Genomic DNA, 24,125 nt, shown 5'->3' with positions numbered 1-24,125 from the left:
CCGGGCCGGTACAAGATATCGTAATTGTAGGTGGAGAGTTCAATTCTCCACCAAGATCTTGTCGTTCTTGATTTTGCCCCTCTGCTTATTGTTAAACATAAAAGCTACTGAACGCTGGTCAGTGAGCAGGGTAAATCGTTTTCCGGCCAGGTAATGCCTCCAATGCCGCACTGCTTCCACAATGGCCTGGGCCTCCTTTTCGACAGAGGAGTGTCGAATCTCGGGGCCCTGGAGGGTCCTTGAGAAAAAGGCCACGGGTCTCCCCGCCTGGTTAAGGGTTGCAGCTAGGGCGAAGTCGGATGCGTCGCTCTCCACTTGGAAAGGGATGGACTCATCCACTGCGTGCCTTGTGGCCTTCGCAATATCTCTTTTTATGAGAGTGAAGGCTGCACATGCCTCTGCTGTCAGGGGGAAGGAGGTGGACTTGATGAGGGGTCTGGCTTTGTCCGCATAGTTTGGCACCCACTGAGCATAGTAAGAGAAAAACCCTAGGCATCTCTTCAGTGCTTTTTGGCAGTGGGGGAGGGGGAGCTCCATAAGGGGGCGCATTCTGTCGGGGTCAGGGCCGATGACTCCGTTCTCCACTACGCAGCCAAGAATGGCGAGGCGCATGGTACGAAACATACATTTGTCCTTGTATGTTAGATTCAGCCGCTGGGCCGTACGGAGGAATTTCTCTAGGTTAACGTCATGGTCCTGCTGGTCGTGGCCGCAGATGGTGACGTTGTCTAGATAGGGGAAGGTGGCCTGCAGCGCGTTCTGGTCAACCATTCGGTCCATCTCCCTTTGGAAGACCGAAACCCCGTTGGTGACGCCGAAGGGGACTCGGAGGAAGTGGTAGAGACGACCGTCAGCTTCAAAAGCTGTGTACTGGCGGTCCTCAGCCCTGATGGGGAGCTGATGGTATGCCGACTTCAGATCAATCGTCGAGAACACCCGGTATTGTGCTATCTGATTGACCATGTCAGATATGCAGGGGAGTGGGTATGCATCTAACTGGGTGTAGCGATTGATCGTCTGGCTGTAGTCAATAACTAGGCGCTGTTTTTCGCCAGTCTTCACTACCACCACTTGTGCTCGCCATGGGCTAGTGCTACCCTCAATAATCCCTTCCTTCAGGAGTCTTGCTACTTCGGATTTAATGAAGCTCCTATCCCCGGCACTGTACCGCCTGCTTTTGGTAGCGATGGGCTTACAGTCACGGGTGAGGTTAGCGAACAAGGGCGGGGGGGGGACACTTTAAGCGTGGAGAGGCTGCAAATGGTGCGCGGCGGGCGATTTAAAAGCTGCTGGCTGCAGACTGAGAGTGGGGGGAGGGGTTCGCCGTACGCTAATGTGACACTGAAAATCCAACCCCAGTAGTACGGCAGCGCAGAGATGGGGCAGGACAAGAAGTTAAAAATTTTTGTATTCTGTGCCCCTTACTGAAAGGGTCACTACACAATAGCCACCGACATCTGCTGAATGGGATTTGGAAGCCATAGAGATCCGATGGCGCGTTGGCAGGACCGGGAGAGAGTAACTGCGCACCGTGTCGGGGTGGATAAAGCTCTCCGTGCTCCCGCTGTCGAAAAGGCAGGTAGTGGCGCGGCCGTTTACCGTAATGTCTATCATGGACCTGGACAGTTGGTGAGGGAGAGATTGGTCCAGCGTCACGGAGGCCAGCGTATGGTCGAGCGAGTCGCTGTGGTCGTCAGACGAGGCGGTGGTTGAGTCCGGGTCACCCGCGATTGGAGTTGGAGGCGTGCAAGATGGTGGACAAAATGGCTGCGCCCATGATCCCGATCCCCACGCGGCTGGAGGTGTCCAAGATGGCGGACAAGATGGCTGCCCCCATGGTTCACAAGTGGCGCTGCTGGCCTTAGCGGTTTTACCTTTGCAGGCGCTGACGTAGTGTCCTTTCTTCCCGCAGCCAGAGCAGGTAGCGTTTTTTGCCGGGCAGCGTGCTCTGGGGTGTTTTGCCTGGCCACAAAAGTAACATTTCGGGCCCTTGGACATCGCTGCAGCAGTTGGTGCCGGGGGGTGGCGGTCCCATGACCCAAGGTTGCGGCGTCCACGGTGCGGAGCGGTTAGGGGAGAATGCGTCCATATTCCGGTGGGCCGCGTCTAGCGAGAGCGCGAGGGACACTGCCTTCTTCAGGTCGATTTCGCCCTTCTCCAGCAGTCTCTGCCGGGAGTAGTTGGACTTGAGGCCCGCGACGAAAGCATCTCGGATAAGTCCCTCCGTGTGTGTCGCGGCCGATACCTCTTTACAATCGCAGGCTCGGCCGAGTGTCTGTAGTGCCCGTAGGAATGCCTCCACCGATTCCCCGGACTGCTGTTTGCGGGATCTCAGGAGGTGCCTGGCATAAACCGTATTTACCGGGCGTGTGTATTGTCCTTTTAGCAGATCGATAGCCGCCGCGTAGGTAGTCGCGTCTTGGATGAGCGTGTAGACTTGGTGGCCCACCTTGGAGGCCAGGATTTTTAGTTTGTTTCCATCTAGTGTCACGGCTGAGGCTTCCAGGTAGGCTTCGAAGCAACGCAGCCATTGTGCGAACTTGGTAGACGAACCCGCCTCTTGAGGGTCTAGGTCCAGGCATGTTGGTCTGAGGGCATGCAGCAGCGCCTGCTGCTCAGCGTTTGGTGCCGTCATTTGCTGCAGCGCCTGCTGCTCAGCATTTGGTGCCGACATTTTGTTTTTGTTAATAAAATTGATGCGCTATCAATTACTCATAAAAGACAGAGAGTTAGGAGAGTAACTAAAAGGCTTTTATTAACAAAGAACAGAGCATGCCTCTCGTGGTTGACTGGTTTCCAAGAAGGCAGGGGGCTGCAGAGCAGTCACCTTTATACCTGGGCATGTGGGTGGAGCCAGGGGCGGAGCCAGCTGAGGCATGCCTAGATACAACAGTGTGCAACAACAACGACAACGGTGAACAACAATAACAGTGGTTTACCACAGTCTCATAAGGGGTTTCTTTGGCGACAGTGTAGAGCCCCCATTCCCCAGCTTAAAGCAGGAATCTCTGTACCAGGACCCCTTTTTAAGAAAAAAAATTGTAAAAAATCAACAATGGCATTCTTGTGATTTGCCCCCATCCCCCCCCCCATTCCATTTCAGTTGATTTTGTGAATATTTTTGTCTACATAGTGCTGAGTCCTAAGAGTTACTAAGGCTGACTGATGGTGTGATGAAGCTGGCTCAGTAGAGACACGGTCAGTATTGGAGGGTGCTGGCTGGGAGGTGTTACTAAACTGGATGGTGTGATGAAGCAGGATTAACATCAGCAGCAATACAGTCGGTGTCGCAGGGTGCTGGCTGGGAGGAGTTACTGAACCCTATGGTGAGAGAGAACTGGATCAACACTCACTGCACAACACACACGTCCGAGGGTCGAGTGAGCTAAGCAATCTGCATCACGTGTAGGTTATGTTTTGTATTTCACTGCTCTGCAATAAGTAGGACAAGTCGTAAGTAGTAGTAACAACATAATTTTTTTAAAGGAAATTTACCACTGGATATAATTCCACTTGTTTACTTGGTGGGGCGGGGGAGGTGGGTGGGAAGGTGAAGGAGGCGGGAAATGGAAATAATCAGTTAGTAGCCGACTTGGTTTCTCCTCCTGTGGTTGATGGAAGTAAATCAGCACAGAACAGCAGTCAGTCCAACGGCAGCATTCAGATCTACGAAGCGGGCTGGCAAAGTCAAAATGAGGTATTGCAGATTTCCAATTTCAGGAAGTGTTTTGAGGGGAGAAAGTTCAGCTGTCTGTCAGTGGGCATGTGTCAATCTGCCATGGAGGTGTCTGGCAGCTTGCCTGCAGGGATGTGTGTGTTTGTACATGCAAATGCCTTGCCCAAGGAAGTACAAGTCTGCGGCTCATTGATGTGTTCCTGCTTAATTAATGGCTTGCCGTCTACGTAGCCTTTACGTGCAGCTGAAAGGTGCGTTATCGGTGGAGATCTCAAAGGGAGCTGACACCAGGCCTAGTTTACTTTCTTGATGATGGACATAGATTCCTCGTACAAATTATGCAAGGACTTGATCTAATTACAGTTTAACTGTTTTAAACTTGGTTTTGAAATAATTTTTTTTCTTCCCTTCATGAGCGTTGATTTCTGCTGGGATAGCGTTCCCAAGGCTGCTGGTACGCTTTGGTACCTCACTCAATTGGCCATTCATCATGGATGAGCCTGGACAGCGAGTACCTGCCACTGCATAGGGCATTATAGACAAGTCGGCTCCTGTCCTTGCCTGATGTCTGCGTGCACACATTCCAGCTTGTTTTACTGGATTGTGATCAGGAGTCAAACACCTCTTGTTCATTTTCCTCCTCCCCAGCCCCCCTCTCAGCTTGGTGACACTGAGGTCAGCTGTAACTCTGGAACTGAACTTGCAGCTTTGTGGGTATGGTTTAATCCCATGCCATATGTTCCATTTGCCCACTGAGTTGTGTTTTTCCTACCATAAACCTGTACTGCACAACCATAGATCAAGAAGTTATTATGACACCAAATGACAGGCATCTAACTCATCTCACTGCTCTTTCAGCTGGTTGGATATTGGCAAAGCCATGCTCCTCCCCTCTTCAGTTTACGAACATAGGAGAAAAGAGTACAGGAAAAGACCAGCTAGTTCAGTCGAGCCTGCCCCATTCTTTTGTAACTTTTGCACAGCATCACCCCCCAACCATGCAAGCAAACAACCTCCTGGGAGAGGCAGAAAAAAAACCTTAGGCCAATTAAGAAAATAAACTCTGGGATATTCCTCTCCTGAAAGCAATCCGGTAACTCCAGGAGACCACAGTGACTGGTAGACACAACCCCCAGTGACCCACCTACCTTGTGCTTTTGTTCGGGACTGAGCACTGCTCAGAATTGAGTTTCTTCCAGTAGCCATGGTGCAGTGCTGTTCTGGATTGAGAGCTGGTTGGTAACCAGCGGGTGCGAGAGCACCATGTACAACTACCCCACAGTTCAGCATGTACTGTCGTTCGTCTCGCTCAGCTAGTGTGAAACGCAAATGTCACACTGGCGCAGTGAGAGCTGCTCCTTTATGTTTAAGGTACATTGTTGCGGCACAGTACCCTGTACTGGGTCTAAGACTGCTCGATGGGGCAGAGTATAAAGAGACTTTACTCTGGATCCAAGATGATGCTACATCTGCCCCTAGAAATGCTGGCAGGCCTTCACCAGTCAGGGCACACCGCCCTTCATGTGTGCTCCTCTCATAGAATGATACAGCACAGAGAATGAGACCATTTGGCCCATTGTGCCTGTGCTGGCTCCTTGGTCGATACGGGCAATATAACTACAGCTCAACTTTCCCTGTGCTCCTCCCACCTCTTTGTAACACCACCCCCCCCCCCCCCGCCCCAACACCCGACCAGATGAAGTCACTGCATTGTGCGACCTACCTGAAAACTGGAGCGACAGAGGGAAGTGAGCTTGAATAGCTACCAGCTCCAGAACTCGAGCTCTCTTTGACCTTTAACTGTGAAATTGCCAGGTGGGTTAGTTTCAGGGTGGGAAAATTGCATAAAAACAGTGAAATTATCAGCAAATCCCTCAGTTTTGGGGGAAAAAAGCATCCAGCTCGGCAGCATCTTTTCACTTAGGTAGTAGTACCTCAGTTTGGCTTCAGTCAGCCTTTGACTTGCTTGAAATTGTATTTTGTTTTGAAGTGCAATTGCAGAAGGCAATAAAAAAAAATTGTTTTCAAATTCTGAATCGCTGCACAGCTGGTTAATCTGGTAGTATTTAAGAATTTACCTGGAGTTAAATTCAAGAGCTTTTTATTTCCCCTCTTTAATTCCCTCTTCTCCTTAAAGTGCTGTCCGAGACAGAGTGCAGGCAGGTTGTTCAACCTTGGAGGGCATCGCAGCCGAATTCTGTCCTGTTCTGACCGGACACTCGCAAGCACTTTCCAGCGCCATTGGGAGAGGGGAATCACTGCTTCTGCCTCCAACCCAAGGGTGCTGGGAGCCAGTTGCATCACCCCTGCAGATGTCCTAGCTCACAGTGGAGATTGAACAAAGGACCGTCAAGCCTATATGTCTTAGTTCTACACCTAACCATGTGATTTATTTACTCACTAAGCCTCCCCAGGAGCTGTGTTTTTGAGTAGTAAATGAGACTTCAATCCAAGTAAAGCTATATAAAATACAAATCTAAACTAATAAAAGGCAGGTTCAGGGCTAAAGTCAGAAGCACTTCCTCATAGAAAGATTGATTAGTATTTGTAGTTCTAGTAGGGTAGTGGAGGCAAAAACATTGTTCACGAGGTGGGTTAGGTGCTTTGTTGGGAAGTTGTAGGCATGTATAGAAGGGCGACCTAACTGGGTTGAATGGTCACCCTTACCTGTTCTGATCTTTGCAGTCGCGTTGTGCCTGTCTTTATTATGAAAGTGAGAGACACCCACAACCCCAATGTGGAAAATGAGGGCAAACCAGAAATTTAATTGAAAGACTTTCTATTTGCAGAATAACAGTTGCGTTGCTGGTTCTTCCAGGGGCAAACTGTAAGGATTTATCTGCTATCGACATTCCTTTGCCCTTGTGGTATCTGTGGGTGGAGATGTGAAGCATGGAGTGTGTATGGCACCTGTTGGCAACCTGGTTTCACACGTGTGTAATCCTTTTATTTTCATTGTTGAGAAATGTCAGTGGTAAGAATGGTGAAAGTGCCAATGCACTTGTGTGTGTTATTTGCCTGTACTTTGCTCCAAATTAAATTCTGGTAAACTTGTACATTTAGATAGTCACAATTTTATTTGGTGAGGACGTTGGCAAATAGCTCCTGTCGATTGTCCTGCCCATCCAATTTGTCACCAGGCATCAAGGTGGGTGGGGGAGAGAGGAAAAACATGAATCAAAATAAAACTGTTTCCACCTACTCTAAACTGTGTATTGTAAGAAAGTAGATATACATGCGTGATGTCATTTTGTGGGTTGTGAAGGCTTATGAACCCTTGATGACTTAACCCTGTAATTACTCCTGGGTATCTGTTATTTACTGTTCTTGTTGCTGTGTCAATTTTAATGTTGTATGGTAAATAGTAAAGTAAGGATTCCTTGGAAGTGGCCCAGTACCTGAAGCGAGGAAGGTTTGGTGGTTTGAGCCTCGGGGTTGCTGGGCACTGAAGCAGCTCTGCTGTGTCCCATGTAGCTGTTTCACCTTGCCAGGCAGAAGCTGCAGGTAGCAGTGAGTGCAGTCCAACTTGCATGTGTTTTGAATTGCTCTGGAATTCCCTGCCTAAAACTCTCTGCCTCGCTTACCCCTCTTTCCTCCTATAAGGCGCCCCTTCAAACCCACCTCTTCACCAAGCATTTGGTTACCTGCCCTAATTTCTCTTCATGTGGCTCGGTGTCAAATTTTTTGTCTTTTTTAATACTCCTGTGAAGTGCTTTGGGATGTTTTACTATGTTAAAGGTGCTATATAAATACAAGTTGTTGTTGTTGTCCACCACCTCCTCCGCCGCATTCTCCTCCTTCGCCGGGCTAGCCAGCCACAGAACAATTACGGAGAAATAAGCAAATCTAGATCCGAACCTCGAGACGAAACCTGGACAGTTGCCTTGGAAATGCACCACAAGGTGCATTTGTGGGCAGCACACAACAGGAAGTTCCCAATCAACTGGGGCGGTGGTACAGGGACACTAGAAATGACCTCGTGTCCCTGGGGCTGCTGCTGATGGAGCTTTCCAGTAAATGTCATCTTCGTGAAGTTCCAGTCACACGTGTCAGTGTGGTTATGTTGGGATCAGCTCGGTGTAGCTGATGCCCGAGGATCCTGGAATGAGAGCTGTTGCAGCTCATGGGAAGGGAAGGCTATTACTTATTTGTCAGTGCAATAGTTAACGATCCCAAGCCATGTGAAGAAATATAAGTGGTGTCCAGAGTTTGATTCTAAATTTAACACAGATATCCCAGTATTGGTTGTGAGTCTTTAGTTATGCGGTCTGGAAATTACAAACATAAACCGTGCTTGTTCTGATCCTTTGAATTATGGGGTGAAGCTTTTAATTATTAATAGAACTTACAAGTTTCTGTACTTTCAAGTCTTTAATCCAGCAGTATATTAGAATTATACAACACTGAAGGAGGCCACTCGGGCCATCGTTCCTGTTCCAGCTCTTTTGAAAGAGCTATCCAGTTAGACCCACTCCTCCGCTCTTTCCCCATAGCCCGGCAAATGATTTATTTTCAATTATCTATCCAATTCCCTTTTAAAAGTTACTATTGAATCTGCTTCCACCACCCTTACAGGCAATACACTGTAGTGAAACAGTCCTCTTAATTTCTGTAGTGCTGACTGGTGCTCACATTGAACGCTGTAGATTTTCAGATCCATATTTTTACCAGAAATCTGAGGAGCGTGTGATTGATACTTTGGGAATATGAAATCCATTATAAACGATATAATAGCAGAGCACTTGGAAAGCAGCGACAGGATCGGACAAAGTCAACATGGATTTACAAAAGGTAAATCGTGCTTGACTAATCTACTGGAATTTTTTGAGGATGTAACTGGTAAAATAGATAAGGGAGAACCAGTGGATGTGGTGTATTTGGACTTTCAGAAGGCTTTCGATAAGGTCCCACATAAGAGATTAGCGTGCAAAATTAAGTCACATGGGATTGGGGGCAAGGTATTGACTTGGATAGAGAACTGGTTGGCAGACAGAAAGCAGAGAGTTGGAATAAACGGGTCGTTTTCCGAGTGGCAGGCAGTGACTAGTGGGGTACCACAAGGATCGGTCCTAGGACCCCAGCTGTTCACAATATACATTAATGATCTGGATGAGGGAGTTGGATGTAATATCTCCAAATTTGCAGATGACACAAAGCTGGGTGGGAGGGTATGCTGTGAGGAGGATGTCGTGAAACTCCAGTACGATTTGGACAGGTTGGATGATTGGGCAGAAACATGGCAAATGCACTATAATGTGGATAAATGTGAGGTTATCCATTGTGGTGGCAAAAACAGGAAGGCAGATTATTATTTGAATGGCAATAGATTGGGAGAAGGGGAAGTGCAAAGAGACCTGGGTGTTCTTGTGCACCAGTCGCTGAAGGTAAGCATGCAGGTGCAGCAGGCGGTTAAGAAGGCAAATGGTATGTTGGCCTTCGTAGCGAGAGGGTTCGAGTACAGGAACAAGGATGTCTTGCAGTTGTACAGGGCCTTGGTGAGACCGCACCTTGAGTATTGTGTGCAGTTTTGGTTGCCTTATCTGAGGAAGGATGTTCTTGCCATGGAGGGAGTGCAGCGACGATTCACCAGACTGATACCTGGGATGGCAGGAATGACATATGAGGAGAGATTGTGTCGATTGGGCTTATACTCACTGGAGTTTAGAAGATTGAGAGGGGATCTCATCAAAACCTATAAAATTCTGTCAGGCCTGGACAGACTAGATGCAGGAAGGATGTTTCCGATGGCGGGGGAGTCCAGAACCAGGGGTCACAGTCTAACGATAAGGGGTAAGCCATTTCGGACTGAAATGAGGAGGAATTTCTTCACCCAGAGAGTGGTGAACCTGTGGAATTCTCTGCCACAGAGGGCGGTGGAGGCCAGTTCATTAAATATATTCAAGAAGGAGTTGGATATATTTCTTAAGGCTAAAGGGATCAAGGGGTATGGGGAGAAGGCAGGGACAGGGTACTGAATTTGGATCATCAGCCATGATCGCATTGAATGGCGGAGCAGGCTCGAGGGGCCGAATGGCCTACTCCTGCTCCTATCTTCTATGTTTCTATGGGCTGTACCCAGAGAAGAGCAGAATTTTCCCCCCACAGTTGAATTGAACTTGTGAGCAACGAGAGAGATTGGCAGAGGGAAAGGGTTTGCAAATTTCACAGAGGATAATAGACAGGGGGCTACAAGTAATGAATGGTAGCGGGCAGGGGATTCCTGCAGAGGGTAATGGGCAGGGGGGGTGCAAGAATTGCAGAGGGTAATGGGCATGGGGGGGCAAGGATTGCAGAGGGTAATTGGCACGGGGGGGCAAGAATTGCAGAGGGTAATGGGCGCGGGGGGGCAAGAATTGCAGAGGGTAATGGGCACGGGGGGGGCAAGAATTCGAGGTGGACAGGCAGGGGTCACCTAGAATCACATAGAGGGTAATGGGTGGGGGGCCCATGTGCTGAGCTAGCTAATTCAATTCATTTCGATGACACTGAGAGCGAAAGGTGTGTGGTTAAAAAGGATGTGGTGAATTACTGCCTGTAACTTGATGGGCATTTATTATCCCTTGCATTGTACGGTGTGCACTTGTTTTGCTTCAAATATACCCTGTATACTTTTTTAATCTTATCAGTAAGGTGTTTGTCCCAATAGCTTTTTGGTGTTCCTAATGCTTCTGGTAGTGTAGTGAATGACTTAAATGAAAGGTGGAATTGATATGGGGCCTGAATGTTTGCAGTGTTGCAGGACTGGAGTATTGGAGGGGTTGCTGAAGCAGGATGTGCATTGTAACAGATAGAAAATGTCTTTTGAACCTGTATTAAACTGCTTATAAACAGCTTTTACCTATAATCAGGATCCATCAGGGGCCTCACCTCTTTGCCAACCTACCTGGTCACCTCCAATCGATAGCAGTGCGCTGGTGTGCATGTGATTTTTGCCTGTAGGGCAGTCCTCTCGTGGAGATGCTTTTAATGCCCTTGACCAGTAATAATGCTAAGTCGTGTCTAGCCTTTGGCAGGGTAGAGTGTGAAGATGCAATACAATGATCTCTTGGGGATATGCACTTCGGTGTGGGATTACTGACAATGCTAGTCATTCTCCAGAATTACTCTGCGGACCTTCCTCACTGACTGCTGCTGAGTCACTTGCATCTCTTCCTGTGCTGCCTGCCATTATTTGCTACTCGCCCACCCTGACCTGCTCAAAGCAGGCAATCGGTATCCAAACTAGACTGTGCTCAGTATTAGCTGCTGGTTATCACGTGTGCATAATGCCAAATATTGACCATTGCTACACTTTCCTACATCTCTTGTCAATATTTTAACACTGAATCTTTATCTCTGACAATTCAGTTCCTGTTCTGAACCTAATCTTCCTTGTCTGCAAGTGAGTAGTCAGTTTGCACAAGTGCCAGAAGGTAGTATGGGTGGTTTCCTCAGGAGCCGAGTTGTAATTATTAGATTGCCAATTATATTTTTCTGAGTAGGATACCTGTTCGGTTGATTCAGAGGGATTAGGTTCCAGAGATATTGCATATGCTTATGCATCTAAGCTCTTGCGGAGAAAGTATTCAGTGCTCCTTTCAGATATGAAACAGTAAGCGTGGTCAAATTAGCCTCCGTGCCCCCGGGTTAGGGATGGGGGAAAATCGGTCAGGGTTCCCACTCCTGACGGCCATCCCAGGTCCCATGCTTTTTATTAATTCACGGGATGTGGGCGTTGCTGGTAAGGCCAGCATTTATTGCCCATCTCTACTTGCCCTTGAGTGGCTTGCTAGGCCATTTGAGGGCAATTAAGAATCAACCACATTGCTGTGGGTCTGGAGTCACATATAGGCCAGACCAGGTAAGGATGGCAGATTTACTTCCTAAAGGATATGTGAACAAAATGGGTTTTTACGACAATCCGATAGTTTCATGGTTACCATTACTGATACTAGCTTTTTATCCCAGATTTACTTAACTGAATTTAAATTCCCCAGCTGCCGCAGTTGGATTTGAGCTCTGGATTATTGGTCCAGGCCTCTGGATTACTAGTCCAGTAACATAACCACTATGCTACCGTTCCCATGAAAGAGCTTGTGAGCATGGATGCGGGGTGAGGATCAGTTTGGGCTCGCCCACGATGTTGGTTTTGAGTGATTTACTTATGCTCGCTCGAGGCAAACTAATAATGGCTAGGGGTTTTGGAAGGGGGCTGTGCCCAGGGAGCCATTTCCCCGTGGAGTTCAATGCCATCAGGACGTGAAAGAATTGGGATTAACTTCTAATGTTAACAATTTTTTTTCTGTTTCTTTACTTTTATGGCTACATTTTTTCAATTATATAGCGAGAGGTGAAACATTAACACAATAATGAAATAGCAGTATCCTAATTTTTGAAGATGACAAGATTAACTATTCAACACACTCTCCTTCACTGTCTGGCTCAGTAACTCCTTTCAACCAACAACCTGTATTACTGACTTTCTCTACTGATAATCCAGCTTCCTCACACTATCGGGCTCTAACCCCTCCCAATCAGCATCCTTGGATACTGACTATTTCCAGTTCCATTGTGCTGGGATTCAGTTTCACAGATGTTTTGAGTTCTCTGTACCATGCTAAAGTGGTTACTCTCCTGCGTGCGTCAGCAGGACGTGTTGGCAAACTATTCAATAGCGGGGAGTACAACAGTCGATCCCATCTCCTGTATTTAACCTACAGCTCACTGGATAGTAACTGGGAGAACTGTCCCTTGCTGATTTTTCTTTCTCTTCTTTCCCTCCCTACTTCCCCCAAGATGACACTGCCAGTTCTAGTGCCCCTGCTACTGCCTCTGCTGAGTAAGCACAGATTGAGAATCAAAACTGAGCCCTTTCAGCTCTATGGCTCAGAAATCCAACATGTGGTGATTCATTTACCCACCAGGAGAGGCCTGCCTGAGTGTTCACTGAGCAAGAATATTTTAAGCAGCAACAAAATGACCAAGTGGCATTAAACTGCCTTGAAGGCCTGGTGTGGAATGGAGCCTTTTAGACCAGAAGGGCACAGGTTTGATTCCTGGTCTGCACTCAAGTCATCTGCCCCTGCTTGGGGTGATGCAACTGGCCTCAGTGTCCTGGACTCCTACTGCTGATTTGATATCTGATACTCCCTGTACGAAACTCCATATATGGATATTGGGTGAGAACCTGTTCAGCTGCAGCACCCTCGACAGTTGATTAGGAGACTGATTTGGTCTCGTCTCTCAAAAAAAGATTTATTTCTTGTGCGAGGCACCGGGCCGCCAACACCATGAACCATACCCCAGCAAGCGTTGGTTTAGAGAAGGAAAGATGGGGGAGGTAGCCATCATAACTGGTCTTCTCTTGCTGTGGTGTTCGAGCTTTTGTGTGTTGGGAATGTCTATGAATGTCGACATGTTCCTGGGGACCTGTCTACAAATGGTGACAAAATCCTGAGCTCCTGTGTCAGCGACCCAAAGGAGCACCATGCAAAAGACATTTACTCGTGGACAGCAACAGAAATGGTGTGCTAGTTAAGTCAGCAAATGGAGGAAAACTCCGGAATATGATGACCAACACAAATCTGCTCACCTTGCCAAACTCCCTGGGCTCAGGCACTGCAGTTTGTTGAATGGGATAAAACCCAGTATCGCTGCAGATTCATCACACAGCACAGCAGCCTGTCAGTATAAATCACTGCGGAAGCATATTGTTCGACCCTTGTTGCGGATTGCTGGCTGCTTGAGTAAAGCACAGAAGGGGCATGGCAGTTTTAAAAGCCGGTTGGTAATTGTGTGGCAATGTAAAGCAAGCTGCAGGGAGTGCTGGATGACACCTAGGCCACCAAAGAAAGGTAGCCTTGATAAATTGACAGAGTGGGATAGATACTTCACACCGAGGCCTTTTGACCTGGAGGAAGGCTAAAAACTGTTGTGTATTTCTGTCCAGATTACCCCTTCATTTTTGTTTGCTCCCCTTTATATCTTGAATGTAGCTGGAGGTATTGAGAATTAAACATTTGGTTTAATGTTCCTCCTTGCATGCTACACTCCCAAGTAAAGGGAGCAGGGATATTAGTTGTGGTGTGATCTGGGTCATGGTTTATTGTTTTCGGAAGTATATACTGGACTAGTGCTTTCATATCCTTGGGTATAATGGCCAAGGAACATAATGAGGGTTGTTGACCTTCTCTTAACTAGAGTTATCACTGGCTGCACTGTTTGTGTTTGAGCTCCAAATAACATCGCTCAACTATTGACAGCACTCCCATGACTGTCCTACGCACCTCTTTATTCATCCATGGTGGTCATTCTTCTGTGGGAATTTCATTGTTCTATACAAGTTGACTATTGTACTTAATTGAATACCTACATTTTGTTTCCTTTTTTGGCTCCTAGAATAATAGTTCTGAAACAGGTTCCTCTTTTGCACTGAAGGAATGGCCAGCAAGTTTCAGCCTTCTATGCTTTATTACCATTGCAGTATTTTGTCTTTAGTCTCCATATAAGTATCTCACTGGGGATGTGGTCTTTCCAGCTGATAACTAAGGCTGTTCCTTGCATGATGGTGAGGGTATTACAACCAAGTCTGGTCCTGCCCTAACCTGGCAGCCACATGCACATTCCATCGGGGGATGGGAGAGAGAGAGAGAGTGAGTTTCAGGCTGGAATCTGATCAAGTGGTTCAGAAGGTTTATATATAGAATAATAATGGATGCTGGGAATGAGTTATAGACTGGAATCTAATCGGGGTGGGGGGGGGGGGGGGGAGGTGGGGGAAGGTTCAGGTAACATCAGCCGTGACGGTGAAGTTTGGTTTATAATTCTCACTCGTGCCCCAAGGCGATAGTTTTGACATTGCTCTTGGGCATAATTTTTTTGTACAGTACGTAAAGATTTTGGCATTGCTTCCACACTGCTGCAGGGCCTTTGATGGCTCAGTGCTGGATCTGAGGGCATATATCAGGAAGGGGAGCCTGGCCAGTTGGAGTAGTTAAGGGATGTCCACATGCGCCATTAATAAAATTAAGTTTGAAACAGACTGGTACTTTGTAAATACTTGAGTTTCCAGCATGATTTTAAACTGGCAAATTTTGTGCTTATCTAGCTGAGGAGTGTCTGGTGGTGAATGGATTGCTTACCAAGTGATTATTAGCAAGGTTAGATTCATCATAAAGTCCAATCTACCTTGTCCAGTCACTCATTCCCAGATCGGATCCAATTGCGTTTGATTCAAAGTAAAGTTTCAATGAGACATAAGCTCGTCCTCTGAAGGAGAGTACTGTACAAATGCAAAAAGTTCGGTTTCTAACGTCGGCAGTTTCTGTGACCTTGCTGGGTGAGATAGGCAATCAATGTGTTATATTTATACAGTGCATATTTATAATAACAGATATCTGGCAAGGAGTTTAAAGTTCAAATTCAATATTTCACTGACATCAACAAACAGCTTGAGCTCGTCTCTTGCAACCTGACATCAGAATTACGCAATTTAATGGGTCTTGTCCTTCACTGCCCCATTTATTCCTCCCCAACTCACACCCCAATCAATTATCCTCTGCAACTCGCTGCCTCCTGTCCATTACCCACTGTGGAACCAGCCTGTTGTCCTGCATGGAAGTTGCTGTCTCTTTATTCTGCATAGGTGCTTCCTACGTAGGTCGCTCCAGTGTCTTGAACCATAGTGGGCATGTACCTCTGAGATCCCATTTTAACCTGAGCCTGCCGTATAGACATTGATTTGTGTTTCTTTCTGCAAATTAACTGTTTTAGCACAGGAGGGAGGAACAGACGGGCGGGTGGGCACTTGGGGTGGGAATTATTTCTGTGGAATGATCTGAGCAAAACTATTTCCTTCTCGCCACTTTTTATAATCTTTACGATTTCCAATTCTCACTGTGGAAAATGAAGTGATTTGCAGGTGTTTTGTTTTTTGGATGCCCAAACCCAAGTGTCGTGGAAGCCATCTTGAGATATCCTCTTGTGGATATTTAGCCGAGCAAGAGAATTTGCTGTCAAGCCAGGTTAGAAGGTCTATTGATCGATCATTTCTGAACATACCTACAAAATCTTTTCTGTTCATGTCAAGCTTTGGCACGAGCTTTCGATTGGAACTACATATTCCTAAAGGTAGAATCGGAATAATTACCAGTCAATTCTCTGCGTAAATCAGAAGATGACTGGTGTTGTATCAGTAACAAACTTGCATTTATATTGCACCTTTTAAAGTAGTAAAATGTTCCAAAGTACTTCACAGGAGCGTAATCAGACAAAAAATAAGACCAAGAAAGAGACATTCGGAGAGGTGACCAAAAGCTTGGTCAAATATTTCAGTTTTAAGGAGGGCCTTAAAGGAGAGTGGCAGAGAGGTTTAAGGAGGGAATTCCAGAGCTTGCACCTAGACAGCTGAATGCATAGCTGCCAATGGTGGGGTGAAGGAAGTTGGAGACAGACAAGAGGCCAGAGTTGGAGGGACGCAGAGTTCTCAGAGGGTTGTAGGGCTGTAGAAGGATAGAGATGGGGAGGGGTGAGGCCCTGGACTGATATGAACACAATGTAAATTTTAAAATCAAGGCGTTCTGGGACCAGGAGCCAGTGTAGGTCAGTGAGCACAGGGAATTCTAATTATTCCCCAGAATAGTTTCATGCAAAATGAGGAAAATTTAAGTGTTGATTCCAAACAGTCACCAATTTGGTTTTCCCGAGAGAGATGATCTTAGCTGGGATAGCTTCAAGGATTGCCTCGGTATGCCTGGGTTAGAAGGTAAGGAGGAAACTGGCCAGTGTTCCACCTCCTGATCCCTGTCAACCGATAACCTGCTTCTAAGTGCATCCGCATGGCCATGAAATGAGGGGTATTTAACTGTGTTGACTTCCACAGTCAAATAGCTTGTTGACGTTCACTTGCACATGGAAGAGTTGACTGCTTGGGGGGGAGGTATTAGATCTGTGCCACAGCAATGAATCGGGGGTGGAGGTTCATAAATGTAGACTGTACAGAATAGAGTTTAATTGATCTAAAAGTTTCTCTGTCTCTTGCATTATTGGAGATGATTCCATAATAAATAAATGTTAGCTAATTTTAAGGAACACAGTAATCCCCAAGTTTCTTGAACCGCTTCTTGGTGCTATTTTGGCATTTTCATGTTATTGATGTGCCAAAAAATGTCTCTTGTGGCCTGTCTGCTTTTTGGCTTATTTTGTTCAGAATAGCACTGAAAACCTCAAATTTAATTGTTATTCTTTGTCTTATAAGTGCAGCTTTGTGTTGTAGTTTGTTTCTTCTGAACTGCATTTAAATCGTGTTGTATAAAATGTAAGAATCCATTCACACTCACCCTATATATCACGTAAAACTTCAGTGTTTTTTATTTAAAGCTCCTTAAAATCTTGCTGAGTTGAAAAGGACATAGGGTTTGCTTCCCCTTGGCTTGTTACCTCGCCGAATTTAATCCCTGGAAAGTTGAAGCGCTGATCTTTTTATGCAGAGAAAGGCGTTATTTAAAAAAAAACTTCATAGTGCAATTAGGTGTAGGCATGTAGCTTTCAAAAGCTGCAGCAAAAACAACTGGGAACAATGAAAGGGGCCGCCGCTTAATTTAACTACGCTGGCTGAACAGATTCCTTACCCCCACCCCCTTCCTTTTCCTATGTTGATCTGTTGGAGTAGCAGGGTTTGTGAATGAGAGGCTTGTTCATTATCACAGCTTTTGAATACTGTCTGTAGGGAAGGGGGGTGGGAAAAAATAGGAATCTGTGCTGTTTGGGGTAGTCTGGGAGAGCTCTGTTTACTTAACAATGCAGAGGCCTGTTTGAATGTTGTGTGAGCTCCTGATTACATTTGTGGTTTCCTGTCTGCAGTGAGATTTCAGTTCAGTTTAACCCCTTTGGAGCTGGAATCTCAAGTGTACCAGTGAAAACAAGGCCAGGCCTATGCCTGAGCAGCATATTCCCCTGGCACCTTCCCCAGTTTGCTTAACCCTGTAGAGGTTTCTGGAATACCAAGATGTCTGCGCTGATGACTGTTATTGCTTCGACATGTGGGGCAGATGGGCCAGCGGGAGAGGAGGCTAATGTTCTGCCAACTCGGTCTTTAGCTTCATTTTACACTGCGGGCTGTGCGTTCGAAGAGTAGGCAATACTTGTCATATGCAGGCTGCTAGAGCTGCTCTTTGTCAAGTCGGGAAAGCCTGTAGCTCAACCGTGTAGAGACAGCATTGCAGGCCGACACAGACTTTTGTTTGTTCTTGGGAATGTGCGCAGTGCTCCTCCCCTAGTTGCCCTGCGAAGGTGGTGGGCCGCTCCGTTGAAATGCATTTACAACTGGACAACTTGAGGCCAGAGGGCATTAAGAGTCAACATGTAAGCTAGACATAGGAACAGGAGTAGACCACTCAGCCTTTCAGGTCTGTTCCGACATTCAATTGCATCGTGGCTGATCTGTAACACAATTCCATTTACCCGCCTTTTTCCCCATACCCTTACCTAACAAATCGATCAATCGCAGTCTTGAAAATTTCAATTGACTGCATCCACAGCCTTTTGATGGGGAGAGTTTCAGATTTACACTGCCCTTTGTGGAAAAAGTGCTTCCTGGTTTCACTCCTAAATGGCCTAGCTCAAATTTTCAGATTGTGTCCAGCGTTCCCTTTAAGCTGCGTGCCCACGCAGCCCCAAACGGTACATTGCTTGTGCCCCCTTGTTCTGGATTTCCCCACCAGGGAAAATAGTTTCTCTGTATCTATCCTATCAAATCCCTTAATCATTTTAAACACCTCAGTTAGATCACCTCTTAACCTTCAAAGCTCAAGGGAATACAAACCAAGTTTATGTAACCTGTCCTCATAATTTAACCCTTTAAGCCCTGCTATCATTCTGGTGAATCTGAGTTGCACGCCCTCTAAGACCTGAGGTTCGGTGCCCAAAACTGAACGCAGTACTCCAGATGGAGTACGACCAAGGCTCTACAAGTGAAGCTTCACTTCCTCACTTTGAATTCCAGCCCCCTTGAGATGAAGGACAACATTGCATTAACCTTTTGTGATTATTTATTGTACCTGTGCACTAACGGTTAGTGATTTGTGCACATGGACACCAAATCTCTTGCTCTTCCACAGCGCCTGGCCTCTCGCCATTAAGAAAATATTCTGATTTGTCTTTCTCAGATCCAACATGGATGACCTCACACTTTCCCACATTGAACTCCATCTACCATAGTTTTGCCCACTTGCTTAGGCTATGTCCCTTTGTAACTTCCTCCTTCCAGCCACACAACATACTGTGCCTCCGAACTTAGTGTCATCTAGGACTGGCAGTCATTAATGAACTAATTGACAATTTGGCCCTTTTTTCTATGGTGCCAGCCCACAAATTATCAGATTTATTGAATCCAAAAAATTCCAGAGCACTACAACTTCAGCTGATTGTATAACCATGGCAGGGAAAACCACAGTTCTATGGTAGGATAGTGGCATCGGGTATCCTGAAAACACAACCAAACCACAAAGCAATTTAATAAAACAGTAAAACACCGGAGATTGTTGTGAAGTGTGTACCGTGCTGTAATTGTCCTGTGCTTAGTTCAGTGTACTCTTAATATGATTGTGTGTAGTGTTCAGTGCAACGTGCACTGGTATTGGGTGTGGTGTGGTTGCACTGTGCAGTGGTACCAGGAGTGGCGTAGCTACACTGCACTAGTACTGGGAGTGACGTGGTTGCACTGTGCACTGGTATCGGGAGTGATGCTGGGTGAACTGCTGATGTCGGAATCTCCTCCAGCACGTCGGAGATCTCTTAATGGGTTTTTTTTTGCTGCCTGCTGTCTCTGAAACGTTAAACTGAATCGGCCCTGGCGTGTGCCTTGCTTTAGTGAGACTTGGTGACCTCCCTACGTGTTACTGCTCCCTCAATCGCTGCCAAAGATTTAAAAAGAAAACGGTCTCCTCCATGATGGCTGTACTTTGAAAGAAAGACTTTCATTTATATAGTGCTTTTCATGACCTCAGGACGTCCCAAAGCACTTTACAGCCAATGAAATACTTAAGTGTAGTTGCTGTTGTAGGAAACATGGCAACCGATTGCTGTTTGTGGGAGCTTGCTGTGCGCATTGTGATAATGACCAGATAATCTGTTTTTGTAACGTTGATTGAGGAATAAATATTGGCTGGGGATAACTCCCCTGCTCCTCTTCGAAATAGTACCATGGGATCTTTTATGTCCGCCTGAGAGAGCAGACGGGGCCTCGGTTTAACGTCTCATCCGAAAGACGGCACCTCCAGCAGTGCAGCACTCAGTCAGTACTGCACTGGAGTGTCAGCTTAGATTTTTGTGTTCAATTCTCTGGAGTGGGATTTGAACCCGCAACCTTCTGACTCAGGCGAGAATGCTACCCACTGAGCCATGGCTGACGGTAAGAATTGTCACATTCAGGAGAAAAGGGGAGAAAATGAAACCATTTTAGTGAAGTAAAACTTCCTGCTATGGAACATGAAGAGGAAAATGGCCCTTTTTTGATTTTGGGGGTGGGAGGGGTGGAGAGAAGAGAAATATGAGTTAATTTTCTGTTTTAAGAAACCACACAACTGTTGGAGAGAGAGAGAGCAGTGTTGCAACATAATGATGACTAAGTGAGATATTCGAACAGGGCATTGCTTCCATGTGTTTCCATCAATCACGCCAAAATCCTTTTTTTTGCAAGGAGTAAATGACACAGCTGGTAATGGTTTATTTGTGAAACTGTTTGCCTCAGGTAAAATATGGCACTCTGGAGGCTAGGCCCTGTCTGCTAACAAGTGTTTCATTAGCACCGCACTGTATCGTAGGTAGGAAGAGTCTTCATTCAGTCCGTATCGGAAGTAGCTCCACTGATGGTCCTGAGAGAGACACTTTTTGTTGGTTTTTCCTTTTTTCTGTGTCCGCAGTTCAAAGGCAGATACACTCGATAGCAGCTGGAGGAAAGGACAACATTGCATCCAGCGATCCGCACGTCCTTTTTAAAAAATAAAAAAAAATCATACTGCTGAATGGAATGATGAATTTAAAACTGTTTTAACATTTATCAGTTTACTTTTTATTAATTTTATTTAAAACTGTGGTATAGCAAGATTGCTAAAGCACCCTGTGTTACTATATTTCTACTGATGCTAATCCAGCTCCCATAAACTGCTGGGCTCAGTAATCTCCCAGTGTTGCTGACTATTTCTAAAGATAATTTTGCTGCCTCATGCTGTCCAATTCAGTATTTTCCTCCCACATTGCTTCAGTCTGACACTTGTATTCTTCACTTTTACCGTCTCCATCAGACTGCAGTTATTGGCACATGATGGGGACTGTTGGTAGGGAACTTGGCAGTAGATGTGACTGGTGTAAATTTTGGGGACACAAGACGCACACTGCGACGCTGCGCTTTCGGCACCGGCCATAAGTAAACTCTCGGCTTTTGTAGTGAACCCTGGCCTTGTGCCTCTGCTTACCCAACAGCAGGTAGCTGAGTTGCAGGAGTGGAGCCTGCTGCAGAAACTGGTCACGCAGCTCTTTCAGTATGTCTACAAACAAAATATCCTTGTTTGCTTGCTGACATTCACTAGCATTCTATCCAAGATTCACCTCAAGGCCCCTGCCCAGTTCTCTTTTTTTTATATATCATTGTCTGTCTCTCTCTGGTTCTCTGTGTCTCGTGCTCTCATTTGGTTCCGGTTCTGTCTCCACCCCCACCCACCCTCCCCCTTCCATACCTGTCTGTTTATTTCTCGCCCCCCCCCCCCCCCCACCCCAATTCCAGTCTTCCTTTCCAGCCTTGTGCTTTGGTCTCACTTTCCCTTTTGTCCTCCTGCTTCAGCCATCTGCTCCAAGCTTCATTGATTTTTCTTTCTCTAGCTTGGCGTTCTGTGCGTTCTAAGATGATAAAATTGAGGTACAAGACACGAGGCGTGGTTCCAAAGCTGAGAAGTTGATATGGCAATTAAAAGTGTACACAGTCCTTGGTTTTATAAATAGAGTACAGAAGCGAAGACGTTATGCTAAACCTTTATAAATCACTGGTTAGGCCTCAGTTGGAGTATTGTGTTCACTTCTGGCACCGCACTTTAGGAAGGATGTCCAGGCCTTGGTGAGGCTACAGAGGAGATTTACCAGAATGGTACCAATGATGAGGGACTCCAGTTATGTGGAGAGACTGGAGAAGCTAGGATTGTTCTCTTTGGAGCAGAGAAGGTCATGGGGAGATTTAATCGAGGTGTTGTGAATAGATAAAGAGAAACGGTTTCCACTGGGAGGAGGGTTGATATCCAGAGGACGCAGATTTAAGATAATTGGCAAAAGAACCAGTGGAGAGATGAGAATTTTTTTACGCACCAAGTTTTTAATGATCAGAAAGGGTATTGGACACAAATTCATTAGTAACTTTTAAAAGGGAATTGGATATATACTTGAAAAGGAAATATTTGCAGGGCTATGGGGAAAGGGCAAGGCTGTGGAACTAATTGGATAGCTCTTTCAAAGAGCCGGAACAGGCCGAATGGCCACCTTCTGTGCTGTGAAATTCTTTGATTCTAGGAGTGGTGAGATGCTGACGGTCCAAAGCTGGGCGGGGGAGGAGAGATGGCTTAGGAAGGGTTCCGAGGCCAGAGACAAGATTCTGACCTGGTTGAAGCTGCTGCTGTTTCACTGGGTGCTGTTGTGGCAATCATTTTAATGGGGTGGGTGCATGCAATAAGACAAGTCATGTGTTACATAGGAACTTCAACCCCGCAAGACTGTTCGCCATTCTGTTAGAACATGGCTGATCTTTACCTCTACTCCATTTCACATCTAAATGTTCTAGCTTTAATTTTAAGATTATGCTCTAATTTTCTGGATTCTCTATCTATTGAATCCTTTTATCATTTTAACCACCTTGATTAGATCACCACTCAAGCTTCCAAACTTGAGGGAATTCAAACCAAGTTTGTACAGGTACTCTCATGTCCTCATAATTTAACCCCTTAAGACCCAGTGTTTACCAATCAGATCTGAGAACTTAGGGTTTCACTGGACTCCATTTAAAAAAATAAAAATGAATTGTAGACAAATTGTCGAGCTGTGCTGTTTTTGTTGGTGTGTGGTTCAACAGGATGAGTACTTGTGTTTTTTTGTTTAAACAAATGAATTCCTTCATGTAGCAGTGGTGGGGTTCATTAACTGAGCTTGGCTGAGCTGTAGGATGGGTGTGGACTTCGCCTTTAGGGACTGTCATTTTGGAGTGGCAGACGATTCAGTCACTGCAACATAGACAGCATGCATTTTTAGCAGGATCGCAGCTCGAAGGTGGACCATGGCTGGTTTCTCTCTCCCAACCCAAAGGCACTGAGGTCAATTGTAACACCTCTACCACTAACCCAACTGAGATCAGATATTGATCCTGGGACCTTATGTTCTGAATGATTCAAATATTCTCTGTCTTAACCAGCAAAGCCACTGGAGAATGCAGTATGAATTTCTACAACCCTCCGAGATCTCTGTGCTCCTCCAATTCTGGCCTTTTGCGCATCCCCAATTTTAATCGCTCCACCATTGGCGGCCATGCCTTCCGCTGCCGAGGCCCAAAGCTCAAATTCCCTCCCTAAACCTCTCCGCCTCTCCAGCTCTCTTTCCTCCTTTAAGACTCTTTAAAGCCTACCTCCATCTGCCCTGATATCTCCCACTGTGGCTCGGTGTAAAATTTTGTTTGATAATGCTCCTGTGAAGCGCCTTGGGATGTTTTACTATGTCAAAGGTGGTATATAAATACAAGTTGTAAAGATGTCATATTTTCTTTCCATAATTTGCCTTCTGTTTTGAGTTTTCATGGTGAGCAAAACTTTTGAGTTGGATGGTAACATTTAATTCTGACCTCTAACTGGTTAAGCATCCAGACCCAGTGCTTCTGTTTTTGTGAAGTCTGCCTTGTTGCCATGGGCATTGTATTGAACCTTATTGTCTGCTGTCGGAATGATAAACATCTATTTTTAGACTGCAGGAACTGTCAGGGTTGTAGTGCAACTAAACTTCTGCCAACTTCGGCATTTGTTCCTGATTTGCAATGACCTAGACCATAGGTTTTCAAAACTATGGAGTCCCCTTCCATTTAGGAGCATCAGATTTCTGTAGCTTTCATTTTTTTGACTTGCTAGCATATTATTGTCATTTTCATGCACTAAGATGATTTAAAAAAAAACTCTGCATTGATAAATTTGTTTTACTTTGGGTGCTAGTGCCATCTTTCAGAAGTAAGGACGTGGCTCCCTAGGCGGGTGGCGACATGTGATTGGGCGCCCGGTTGGGTGGTGACACGTCCGGGGGCGCCTTGGCCGGGTGGCGACATGTATGGGGGCGCCCTGGGTAGAATCAATGATTGCAGCAGTGCTAAATATGTAGGCAGCTATTTTTATCACTGTCAGAATAAAGATTACATTTACTGGAAACTACCAGAATTAAGCCAGAAGAATGGCATATG

General features: G+C 46.0%; 1 protein-coding gene across 10 annotated transcripts in view; it reads left to right on the top strand.

The window, feature by feature from the left end:
- The window catches only part of LOC147113823 (C-terminal-binding protein 1-like), a 106,877-nt gene that overhangs the window by 49,325 nt on the left and 33,427 nt on the right, over positions 1-24,125 (top strand). Inside the window, exon 1 of one of the 10 annotated variants that reach the window (XM_085995177.1) lies at positions 3,384-3,405. The exons of the other annotated variants lie outside the window; for them this stretch is intronic. The gene's annotated coding sequence lies outside the window, so the exon portion shown is untranslated. Of the gene's footprint in view, positions 1-3,383; positions 3,406-24,125 lie in introns of those variants that run through there. 10 annotated transcript variants of the gene reach the window in all.

The sequence above is a fragment of the Somniosus microcephalus genome, chromosome 8 (assembly GCF_052327205.1).
Source record: "Somniosus microcephalus isolate GS21.2 chromosome 8, FLI_Smic_1.0, whole genome shotgun sequence".
Lineage (NCBI taxonomy): Eukaryota > Metazoa > Chordata > Chondrichthyes > Squaliformes > Somniosidae > Somniosus > Somniosus microcephalus.
This window is presented reverse-complemented; position numbering and strand designations above follow the sequence as displayed.